The following is a 12,904-nucleotide window of genomic DNA, read 5'->3' on the forward strand; positions in this document are numbered from 1 at the left end:
AGCTTTATACATTTAGAATTCAAGACATTAATGTTTATCAATTTCAAAGATGAGTAATCAATATACAAAAAATATTATTAGCTAAGTGCACCTGACAAGTTTAAAAACAAACCTATGTAAGTGATATAAACAAACAATGACAGCATACATTAAAGAACAGGCTCTGGGTATAGACCTCAACATGAATGTATCTCAACAACATTTTGAGCAAAATATATTTATGCTTCCATTTATATGAAGTTCTAGAAAACATTAATCGATGGTGACAGAAAGCAAATGAATCATTGACTGGGGCCAGAGGAGGGAGAGAGAATTGACGGGAAGGAGACCAGGGACATTTTAGGGTGGTGGTGGTGGTGGTCCATGGGAGTATATATTTGGGTAGATCTAACTGTATATAAATTAGACTCAATAAAAAGTTCATTTAAAATCTCTTAAAATGGTATATAAAACTCCATGCTTCGAAATGGAAGGAATATATCTTCCTTCTCTAAGTCAGTGGAACCTTGACCTATATATCTCTCTTAGACATTTAAAGTTGTTGTTGTTTTTTTTAATATATCTTGCATAATTATCCTCTACACTAGGGGCCCGGTGCATGTAATTTGTGCACGGGGGGGGGTGTCCCCCTCAGCCCAGCCTGCCCCCTCTCACAGATTGGGAGCCCTCAGGGGATGTCCTACTGATGGCTTACGGGCCTAGACGCAGTCTGGCCTCCCTCTGCGGGAGGTGACCAGGCTGATCAGGGGAAGGCGCCAGCCCCATCACCCTGCTGCTGCAGCCACTGCCAGCCACCGCAGCCACCAAGGTGTTTTCATTAACATGGACTCCAGTCCCTTCACCATGAAACAATGACAACTTTCTTTAGGCATTTTCAAGATGTTTCTTTCATAGGAAACCAGTGGCCCGGTGCATGAAATTCGTGCACATTAAAAGGGGATTAATTAGAGGAAATAATTTAATATTGCTATTTGCCCTTTATAATAGAAGTGTCAGAGATGAAAGAAAATTAGTAAATGTATATGAAAACCTTCCTCCTGTCAGAGTCTGGGCCGCACCACGGGACCCAGAGTCAAGTCCCTGCCCACCCACATGTGCCTCAAAATTGCGTGAGACCCAGACCCGGCCGCCCCCCCCACCCACATTGGGCTAGATCCAGACCTGGCCAGTCCCACCCTTGTCAAGCCCCACCGGGCAGGGGGCAAGCCTTGAGATCCCCCGTCAAGCCCCACGGGGTGGGGGCATGGCCTGAGGTCCCCCATCAAGCCCTGCCAGGCGGGGGGGTGGGCGCAGCCTCAGGTCCCCCATCAAGCCCCATTGGCAGGGGGTACGCAGCCTCAAGTCCCCCGTTAAGCCCCGCTGGGTGGGGGGGTGCAGCCTGAGTTCCCCCGACCCAGCACTGGGGGTGCACCTTGAGGTCCCCTGTCAAGCCCTGCCGGGTGGGGGGCACGGCCTGAGGCCCCCTGTCAAGCCCAGCTAGGCAGGGGGGCGCAGCATCAGGTCCCCTAGCCTGGTGCTGGGGCGGGGGGCGGGGCCTGAGGTCCCCCAGCCTGACACCAGGGCGGGGCACAGCCTGAGGTCCCCTGTCAAGGCCAGCCAGGCAGGGGGGGTGCAGCCTCAGGTCCCCTGTCAAGCCCCACCGGGCAGGGGGTGCAGTCTGAGGTCCCCTGGCCTGGTGCTGTGGTGGGGGGTGCAGCCTGAAGTCCCCTGTTAAGCCCCACCTGGTGGGGGACATGGCCTGAAGTCCCCCGGCCTGGCGCTGGGGCAGGGGGAGCAGCCTGAGGTACCCTAGCCCAGCACCAGGACAGGAAGCGCACCTTGAGGTCCCCCCTAAGAAGCCCTGCCGGGTGGGGGGGGAGGCATGGCCTGAGGTCCCCTGTCAAGCCCCACGGGGGTGGGGGACATGGCCTGAGGTCCCCCGGCCTGGCGCTGGGGCAGGGGGAGCAGCCTGAGGTACCCTAGCCCAGCACCAGGACAGGAAGCGCACCTTGAGGTCCCCCCTAAGAAGCCCTGCCGGGTGGGGGGGGGGGGGCATGGCCTGAGGTCCCCTGTCAAGCCCCACGGGGGTGGGGGAGGGCGTAGCCTCAGGTCCCTGATTGCTCGTTAAGGCTCCTTATGGGAACTTGGCCTCAGCTGTGGGTGCAGCCAACTTTGTGACAGAGTGATGGTCAATTAGCATATTTCCTCTTTATTAGATAGGATATGCCTCTTTCTACCCAATTAAGCTAAGTTCCATGAAAGCAGAATGGGTGTTGATGCATCTTCACTAAACATGGAACACAGTGGCTTACGTATTAAACATTTTCTTAAGCTTTTAAGAAAATAAAAAACTTTTTGAGTGAGTGACTGAAAAATTAAAGAAAGGCCTGTTAAACAATCAAACATTTGCTGAAGAAAACTATAAAGTAAATATCAACAGAGGGAGGGTCTATTTTTGGTAATGGCAGGTGACATATGTAATTGGGATCAGCTGTACCATGAGAACTAAAAAAGGTGGAAAAACTATGAAACTAAAGTCCTCTAAAGGCATCAAAGAGCTAACAAGATCATGAAGAATCATGGGGCTAGGATATAGAAGAACTATAAGAAAAACATTCCTGTTTCTCTTGACTCACTACTCACCAACACTTCTGATGTCTGTGTGTTTTTTCACACATAGCAATTCTCCAACTCTCAGAACACCAATTGGGTGTCCTGCAATTTAACTCAATTTTGACACTAACCACCTGGGATTCACAAAGATCCCACAAGCAAGGGCTCAATCCCATAAGACCTTGCTCAACCCCACACATTTAAGACACCAATCACAAGTCCAGGTTGTCACTTATGCTTCTGACTGACTAGCTACAAATTCGGAGTTCCATGACCCACTCCTCAGGTTTGATTATTTGCTAGAATGGCTCACAGAACTCAGGAAAGCAAATTACATAGTAGATGATCAGTTTATTCTAAAAGGAAACAACTCAGGAACAGCCAGATAGAAAAGATGCATAAGAAAAGGTACGTAGAAGTTATACTGAGCATCCATGACCCTCTGGGAATGCCACCCTCCCAGCACCTCCGCATGTTCACCAACCCAGTTCTCCCAGCCCCTTCAATTAGGATTTTTATGGGGGATTCATTTTGAACAATGACTGATCAAATCATTGGACAGTGGTGATTAATTCAACCTCCAGTCCCTCCCCTTTCCAGAGGTAAAGGGATGAGATTGAATGGTCCAACTCTAAGAGCCCAACTGATTGGTTCCTCTGACAACAAGAGCCCCTCACCATAGGTGTTTTTCAAGTCACCTCATAAACATAAACTCAGATGTGTTTAAAGAGGCTTGTTATGGAAACAACAGACATTCTTCTTACCTTTTTATCTCTTATCATTTAGCAAATTCCAAGGATTTTAGGAGCTCTGTGCTAAGAATAGGGATAAATACCATAAAATCACCATTATTACAGAAACCCAGAAAGGTAAGTTCAGAACATGAGGGCTCTTTTTTTGCAGATATCTGCCAGTTTTATACGAGGTGGCTAAGAGGATGAGAGGTTGAGATGAACTCGCAAGAAACTATAAGGGAAAAATAAGGAGTCCTGGGTCTGCCAATGATGGAGAATCTGATAAATGTTCAATGCTTTGGCTGGGGTCCCTGGAGGAACTCAACTATACCCTAGAAGTAAGGGTTAACTGGAAAGACACTAGACACTCACAGGATGAAAGCCCAGCTTCAAATATCCTAAATCAGTCACTACCACAAGAAAATCTTCTGAAAGGAGATAACAACATCCTAGAACTAAAATCTTTACAATTTTTCACATACAATGACTGATATTCTATATTAAATAACCAGACATATGAGGAGACAAAATAAAGTGATTTTTAAATAAGTGTTCTGATCACGATGGCAATGTAGGTAAACACAGTACTTGCACCCTCATATACCACATCAAAATTACAACTAAACTACAGAACCACCATCATTCAGAACCGCCTGAAATCTAGCTGAACAGAAGTCCTACAACTAAAGAAAGCACACCGAGATTGGAGGGGCAGAGACGCAGAACAGGCCAGTCCCATACTCACGAGTAGTGTATAAAAGTCAGGAGGGATATCTCAGCTTCAGAGGTCCCCACTGAGGAGCGAGGCCCCCTAACCCAGGGTTCCAATGCCAGGAAGACAAGTACCCATAATTTCTGGCTGTAAAAACCAACGAGGATTGAGGCTGAGTGAGACGTAGGGCTGATGGAGTCCCAGATGTTCCTCTTAAAGGGCCTGCACATGGACTTATTCAGACTCACTCACTCTAAGCTCCAGTGCTGGGGCAGCAGCTTAAAAGGCACCAGGAACATATGGGGAGGAACTGAATTGTCTGGCATCAGGGCGAGAGCTGGATGGGGAGCTTTCTTCCAGGCAAAAGTGCTGGCAGAGGCCATTGTTCCTTTTCTGAGCCCTCCCCGCACAGAGCCATATCTGAGTCTCCATCAACCTGGCTAACACAGTTGGCCCTGACCTGGTGATTCCCTGAGACTTGTGTCCCACTCAACTTGCCAGCCCATCCAAGCTATTTGCAGTGGCTTTTCTTTTCTTTTTTAAAAAAATGTATTTTTATTGATTTCAGGGAGGGAGGCAGGGAGGGAGGATCATTGATTGGATGCCTCTTTCATGCCCCCTATTGGGGATCAAGCCTGCATGCAACCTGGACATGTACCCTCACTGAAAATCAAACTGTGTCCTCCTGATTCATAGGTTGATGCTCAATGAATGAGCCATACCAGCTGGGCTGCAGTAACTTTTCAATATGAATGGCCTGTCTTGGCTCATGCTTCCAACTTTCCTAGAATCTCTTAAACAAGCAGCATATGACCTCAGTGTGCCTGTACCTCTCGCTAAATGGCTCCAGGCCCAGCACAGGTGGCAGTTGACCTTGGTTTGCAGCTTGGCCTCTCCTGGGCACCTCCAAGCCCAGCACAAGTAGCAGCTATCTGCAGATCGCTTTGTAGCTCATGCCGGTGGCTGACCTTGGCCTGCACCTCATGGAAGGTCCCAGAGCCAGCATAGCATGGGACAATTTTGGACCATATCAAAGCACAACCCAACCACCTCCACAGGCACACACTCACGGGGCAGACTCAGTGGGCACCAGAGCCCCATTGAAGTAAGTCTTGCTCTGTTGAGTGGGCCTCTGCAAAACTGATCTTTCACGTGGCTAAAGCCAGTCCTTTTAGCTATTCAGCCTGGGGGTAAATCCCTCCCATTGATGTGCCAACAGCAATCAAGGCTCAACTACAACAGGAGGGTATACACAGCCCAAAAGGGGGTACACCTGGAGTGTCCAGCTTGGGTGAACAGAGAGGATATGCCACTTGACCCTACAGGACAACTACTACATAAGACCATACTACTAAGCCCGGGAGATGTAGCAGCTCTATCTAATACATAAAAACAAATACAGGGAGGCTGCCAAAATGAGAAGACAAAGAAACATGTCCCAAATGAAAGAACAGAACATAACTCCAGAAAAAGAACTAAACAAAATGGAGAGAAGCAATCTACAAGTTGTAGAGTTTAAGACACTGGTAATAAGGATGCTCAATGAATTTAGGGGAAGAGCAGAAGAACTTTGACAACAGCAGAGAACATCAACAAAGAGACAGGAAACATAAAAATGGAACTAGGAAACATAAAAAAGAACTAGTAAGAAATGACAAATACATTAACTGAAATGAATACATGATAGGGAATCAACAGTAGAGCAGATGAAGCAGAGGATCATATCAGAGATTTGGAGGATAAGGAAGCAGAAAATATCCAAACAGAAGAGCAAAAAGAAAAAAGAATTTAAAAAATGAGGACTGCATAAGAAGCCTCTGGGACAACTTCAAGTGTACCAACATGTACATCCTGGGGGTGCCAGAAAGAGAAGAGAGAGAGCAAAAAATTGAAGATATATTTGAAAATATGACAGCAAACTTCCCTAAACTGGGGAAGGAAATAAACATACAAGCTTAGGAAGCTCAGAGAGTCCCAAACAAGATGAACCCAAAGAGGCCTACACCAAGACATATTATAATTGAAATGCCAAATTTTAAAGACAAAGAGAGAATCTTAAAAACGGTAAGAGAAAAGCAGTTAGGTCTCTAGTAAAAGGGAGCTCCCATAAGACTGCCAGCTGATTTCCTAGACAAGAAAAAACTAAAGGAGTTCATCACCACCAAATGAGTATTATAATGTCTAATCACTGGGTTGTACACCTAAAACTAATATAACATTGTATGTCAACTGTAGTTGAAAAATATAAAATTATTTTAAAAATATAATATTACCCTAGTGGTTTGCTCAGTGGTTAGAGCATCAGCCTGAGGACTGATGGGTCTCAGGTTCAATTCTGGTCAAGAACATGTACCTCAGTTGCAGGCTCAATCCCTGACTTGGTCAGGGCGCATGTGGGAGGCAGCCAATCAATGTGTCTCTCTCACATGATGTTTCTCTCTGTCTTTCCCACTCCCTTCTACTCTCTGTAAAACTCAATGGAGCCCAGCCATTGTGACTTAGTGGTTGAACGTCGACCCATATACCAAGAGGTTGCCAGATCAATTCCCAGTCAGGGCACATGCCCAGGTTGTGGGCTCGTTCCCCAGTAGGGGGTATGCATGAGACAGCTGATCAATGTTTCTCTCTCATGGATGTTTCTATCTCTTTCCCTCTCCCTTCCTCTCTCTAAAATCAATAAAAACATTTAAAAAGAAAAAGAGCAAAAAGAAAATCAATGGGAAAAATATCCTTGGGTAAGGATTAACAACAAAAAATTATATATATATTACATAATATTTAAACCTATTTAATGTAAAGCACTTACTATGTACTAGGAACTATTCTAAGTGCTATATGAGTATCTATAATTAACATCATGCCTGGTTCTGGATTTGAAAAATAAACAACACCCTCTCCCTCCCAAACCCAAGATCTTCCACAGATGGCCCACATGCCTCTTGACTCCTGCATCTTCCTTTTAATGCCTTTTCCACTAGAGTCAGGAGATCTGGGTTTGACTTCAAGCTGTGCCACCTGTACTTGCTACACAACTTTGGAAATGTACATAACCAAAGTCTAATCCTGGGTTGTACACCCGAGACTTTAATATAAATTACTAGAGGCCTGATGCATGAAACTTGTGCAAGGGCCTTGGCCCCGGCCACTACGGCTTTGTCTGGAAGGAAGGACGTCCAGAAGGACATCTGGTCTAATTAGCATATTATGCTTTTATTATTATAGATTATTGTAGATGGATGATTAACCAGCTATTTTGAGTACTCAGCATAACCTTTGTCAGATGAAATTCGTGCAAGGGCCTTGGCCCCGGCCCCTGCCGCGGCGGCTGAGGGCCTCTGCCACGGCCTCCACCCACTGTAGCTTTGTCTGGAGGGAAGGACGTCTGAAAGGACATCCAGTCTAATTAAAAATATTACGCTTTCATATTATTATAGATAGATATGTTCTCTGTGAAGCAGTACTGTTATTAATGATTAAATAAAAGAGTGTACATAAAGCACTTAACATTTACTCCTTGATAACATAAAAAGTACTTAATAGTAGCTGTTATTTATAATCTTCTTGTTTTATACCACATTATCCCTGTTTTATACGTCATCTAGATTGAGATAGCCTATTTAAAGGTTTGGTCTCCAATAATGAATCAAAAATTTAAATGAATATACTCTTGACCTAGAAATCTCTGAAAATTTATCCTAAGGAAATATCACACATGAATTCAAAGTATACATTCAGTGAAGTCTTTTTAATAAAATGAACAATAACCTAACTGTTCATTAATAGATGTCTAGATAAACAGATTATGACCCACCAAAACAACAGAATACTGTTAAAAACTAAAATAGGCCGAAACCGGTTTGGCTCAGTGGATAGAGCGTCGGCCTGCGGACTCAAGGGTCCCAGGTTCGATTCCGGTCAAGGGCATGTACTGTGGTTGCGGGCACATCCCCAGTGGGGAGTGTGCAGGAGGCAGCTGATCGATGTTTCTCTCTCATCGATGTTTCTAGCTCTCTATCCCTCTCCCTTCCTCTCTGTAAAATATCAATAAAATATATTTAAAAAAAAAAAAAACTAAAATAGATTTATAAGTACTAATATAGAAAGATATTTAAGATATATTCCTAAGTGCAGGGAAAAGAAGCAGTAAAACAGGCAATTAGCATGATTCCATTTATTTTAAAATACTATGTGTATATATGTCTACACAAGTATAAAGTAAATTCTAGAAAAATATACATCAAACTTAATAGTGATTTCCTCTGGAGAGTTAAGATTGACAAGGAAGAAGGGGACTTTTGCTTTCCACATTATATTAAATAGAGGCCTAGAGAAAAGAGATACAAACCTTATGGCTTATAAAAATATAGTATTTGTCTATAAGAATATTCCTTAAATTTTCATCATATCCCCTTAAATTTTTTTTCATCCAGGAAAAACACAAACCAACAAAATAAGGATGTCTTAAGTAAGACAAAGATATCTATGCTTTGAAAATGTTATAGATGTTCAATTCATCAATTATGCATATTTAAGTAGCTGCTGAAGACTTTATAAGGAGACTACTGTGGTGTAGAATGCTAGCATTTAACTTGGTATCATTTATCTAGCAAAATAATATACAGTGATTAAAATCCATTAAACAGTAAATATCTAGCCATATACAGAAATATGCTGTGAAAATATTTTGTATAGTTTCCACTATTTCTAAACTTCTTCCACATTGGGCTTTAAGTTTCGCTGTTCAATATGCCTTTGAGTTAAATGCACTCTAATACCTTTACACAATGCCTATTCGACATTCAGAAAGAAGAGTGTATACTGTCTGCTAAAGTGGCAAAAGAAAGGCCACATTCAAAAAGAATCAGAACATTTCTGAGAGGATCCAGAGACACGTTTGTTGCATGGATAGTGCACTAACTCTAAGAAATAACATTTCACGGACAAACTACACGGCATTCAAGGGCAAGGCTCCTGCTCTGAGTTAAAGATGGTGGAGTAGGAAGATCCGGGCTCACTTCTCACTGACACCAAAACTACACCTACTACATATAGAACAGCTATCTCTTAGAATGACCTAAGACTAGCAGAACAGAGTTTCTACAATTACAGATCTAAAGAAAAAGCCAAATGGAGAGGTAGGAGGGGTAGAGACTCAGTCTAGTTAGGATCCACTCTATTACCACTTCCCATGCAGTGGCCCACAAGCGAGAGGGATATCACATCAGCAGAGGTCCCCCCCTAAAGAGTGAGGGGTCTGAGCCCCAGCCTGGGGAACCTGCAAGAGGAAGAGGAGCCCTCATAACATCTGTCTTTGAAAACCATCAGGGCTTACATTTGGGAGAGCCAAAGGGCTGAGAAGAAACCAAGCTTGTGCTCCTTCTGAGTCCCAGTGCAGAGGCAGCAGTTTGAAAAGCACCTGGGTCATGTGTGAAAGGGACACATTGACTACTTTTAGGGTGTGTGTTGGAGGGACAGGCATCTGTTGGAATTTTGTCGAGTCAGAAGTGCTAGTGGGCGCCAATTGTCCCTTTCTTTATTCTCCTACCTAGCTGTTCTGACACTATCAAGAACCATTTCTGACACTCTTCATTAACCTTGCTAACAATATTTTTCAAAAAAATATATTTATTGATTTTTAGAGAGAGAGGGAGAGGGTGAGAAACATTGATGTGAGAGCAAAATATCAATCAGCTGCCTCTTGCACACTCCACTGGGGATAGAGCCTGCAACCTGGGCATGTGCCCTGACTAGTAATCAAACAGCAACCATTCGGTGCTCAGGACAACACCCAACCAACTGACGAACACTGGACAGGGCATGCTAATACTATTCATCCCACCCTGGCATTTCCCTGATGACCCACCCAAGCTGGCACCCCTCTAAAGCAACTCCTTCCCTGCTACACCTGGCGGGCAGCCTTAGTTGGCACCAGCACACAGCAGTGTGTCTGCAACAGTTGAGACTGGGTCTTGCAGGCAGCTACACTGACAGTCTGTACTGAACACCAGTGCGCCCGTAACAGTTGTGGCAAAGCTACATAGCCACCCTGGCCAGGAACCAGCCTTGCCTACCAGTGTGGCCCAACCACAACAGGAGGCCACACTATTTCATACAGGGAACACCTCTGAAGTACCTGGCTCTGGTGACAAAGGAAAATTCTACCACTGGGCCCCACAGGACACCCTCTAAGTAAGGCCACTTTTTCAAGACCAGGAGATGTAGCTGATCTATCTAATACATAGAAACAAACAGGCAAAGTGAAGAGACAAAAGAATATGTTCCAAACAATAAAACAAGAAAAACTCCAGAAAAACAACTAAGCAAAACAAAGGCAAGCTGTCTCCTAGAGAAGAGTTCGAAGTAATAGTCCTAAAGAGGCTCCTCAAACTCTTTAGACAAGTGGATAGACTCAGTGAGAACTTGAGATAAAAACCGTAAAAAAAAAGAACCTATCAGAACTGAAGAATGTAACAAGTGAAATGCAAAAATACACTAGAGGAAATCAACAGCAGATCAGATGATTCAGAAGAATTGATCAGTGATCAAGAATAAAGGATAATGGAAATCACCTTTATTCTTGATCACTGAAAAAGAAAAAGAATTTAAAATAATGAGGGACCTAAGGGACAACATCAAGTGTACTAACACTAATGTCATAGCAGTCCCAGAAGGAGAAGAGAGAGAGGGAAAAGGACAATAAACCTATTTGAAGAAATAATGGCTGAAAACTTCCCTAACTCAGCAAAGGAAACAGATATCCAAACTTAGGCAGCATAGAGTCCCCCACACAAAATGAACCCAAAGAGACCCACATCAAGACACATCATATTTAAAATGTTAAAAGTTAAAGATAAAGAAAAAAATCTTAAAAGCAGAAAGAGAAAAACAACTAGATACATATGAGGGAATGCCCATAAGACTATGAGCTATTTTTCAATACAAACTTTGCAGGCCAAAGGGATTGGCAAGACATAGTCAAGGGAATATAGTTGACAAAAGGGGAAAACCTACAACCAGAATACCCAGCAAGATTATCATTCAGAATTGAAAGAGATAAAGAGGTTCCTAAAAAGCAAAAGCTAAGGAGTTCATCACCATTAAACCAGCATTACAAGAAATGTCCAAGAGAATTCTTTTTAAAAAAATTGTTGTTGTTGTTATTCTCACCCAAGGATATTTTTTCCATTGATTTTTAGAGAGAGTGGAAGGGAGGGGGAGAGACACATTGGTTGGTTGCCTCCCACATGTGCCCTGACCAAGTCGGGGATCAAGCCTGCAACTGAGGTACGTGCCCTTGAACAGAATCAAACCTGAGACCCTTCAGTCTGAGGGCCAACACTCTAACTGAGCCAAACCGGCTAAAGGGCTAAAAGGAATTCTTTTTTTTTTTTTTTTAATATATGTTTATTGATTTCAGAGAGGGAGAGAGAGATAGAAACATCAATGATGAGAGAGAATCATTGATTGGCTGCCTCCTGCACACCCCTACTGGGGATCGAGCCCGCAACCCAGGCATGTGCCCTTGACCAGAATCGAACCTGGGACCCTTCAGTCCGCAGGCCAATGCTCTATCCACTGAGCCAAATCAGCTAGGGCAAAAGGAATTCTTTAAGTGAAAAAGAAAAGGCCAAAACTAGAAATAAGAAACTGAAAGAAAAAAAGATCTCATTAGTAAAGGCAAACATATAGTAAAGATATAACCACTTATAAAGCTAGTATGAAAACAATTAAAATGGCAATACCTATATACCTAAATGTAATGGACTAAGTGTTCCATTTAAAAGACACAAGGTATCTAAATGAATAAAAAAACAAGACCCAAGAGAGTCACTTTAGATCAAAAGACACAAAGACTGAAAGTAAAGGGATGGAAAAAGATATTTCATGAAAATGGAAACAAAAAAAGCAAAAAAAAAAAAGCTAGGGTAGCAATGCTTATACCAGACAAAATAGACTTTAAAACAAAAGTTATAACAACAGACAAAGAAAGACCCAACAATTCCACTTCTTGGAATTTATCTAAAGAAAATTAAAAACACTAATTCAAAAAGATATATGCAGTCCTATGTTTATTGCAGCATTATGTGCAATAATGGAAGCAGCCTACGTGTCCATCAATAGATGAACAGATAATGAAGATGTAGTATACATATACAATGGAATATTACTCAGCCGGAATAAAGAATAAAATCTTGCTATGCGTGACAACATAGGTGGACCTAGAGGGTACTACGCTAAGTAAAATAAGTCAGAGAAAGACAAATACTACATTATTTCACTTATCTGTGGAATGAAAAAAACTAAACAAATGAACAAACAAAACAGATTCATACAGAGAACAAACTGATAGCTGCCAGAGGGTGGGGAGGTGTGGGGATAGGCAAAAAGGTAAAGGGGATTAGCAGTACTAACTTAGAGTTATAATAAAGTGAGTCATGGGAATATAAAGTACAGCACAGTGAATATAACCAATAATAACTCAATAACTTTGTACAGTGACAGATGGTTACTATACTTCTTGCATTTATAAGGTATATAAATGACAAATCTCTATGTTGTACTCCTGAAACTAATATATATTGTATGTCAATGATACTTGAATTAAAAAGAGCTTTACGTTCCAGAATGAAAAAGAACATTTCTGAGGTTTTCTTATAGAAAAATGGCATTCTCCAATGATATAAGAAAGCGTTAAGAATTTTTTTTAACACTGAAAGATATTGAATATACTTCATTATTCAGACATAGATAGAAGTCAACAAGTAGAAAAGTGAACACAGAATTTAAGATAGCTTTTAACCATAGGTTTAAAATACAAATAGAAATCACTTACACAAATAAATCAATATCCAAATAACAGAAATGA

General features: G+C 42.5%; 1 protein-coding gene across 2 annotated transcripts in view; it reads right to left on the reverse strand.

Annotated features, from left to right (window-relative positions):
• REL (REL proto-oncogene, NF-kB subunit) overlaps nucleotides 1-12,904 on the reverse strand; it is a 39,746-nt gene that overhangs the window by 5,608 nt on the left and 21,234 nt on the right. The window lies entirely within an intron of this gene.

The sequence above is a fragment of the Plecotus auritus genome (assembly GCF_963455305.1).
Source record: "Plecotus auritus genome assembly, chromosome: 8".
In the NCBI taxonomy this organism is placed as follows: Eukaryota; Metazoa; Chordata; class Mammalia; order Chiroptera; family Vespertilionidae; genus Plecotus; species Plecotus auritus.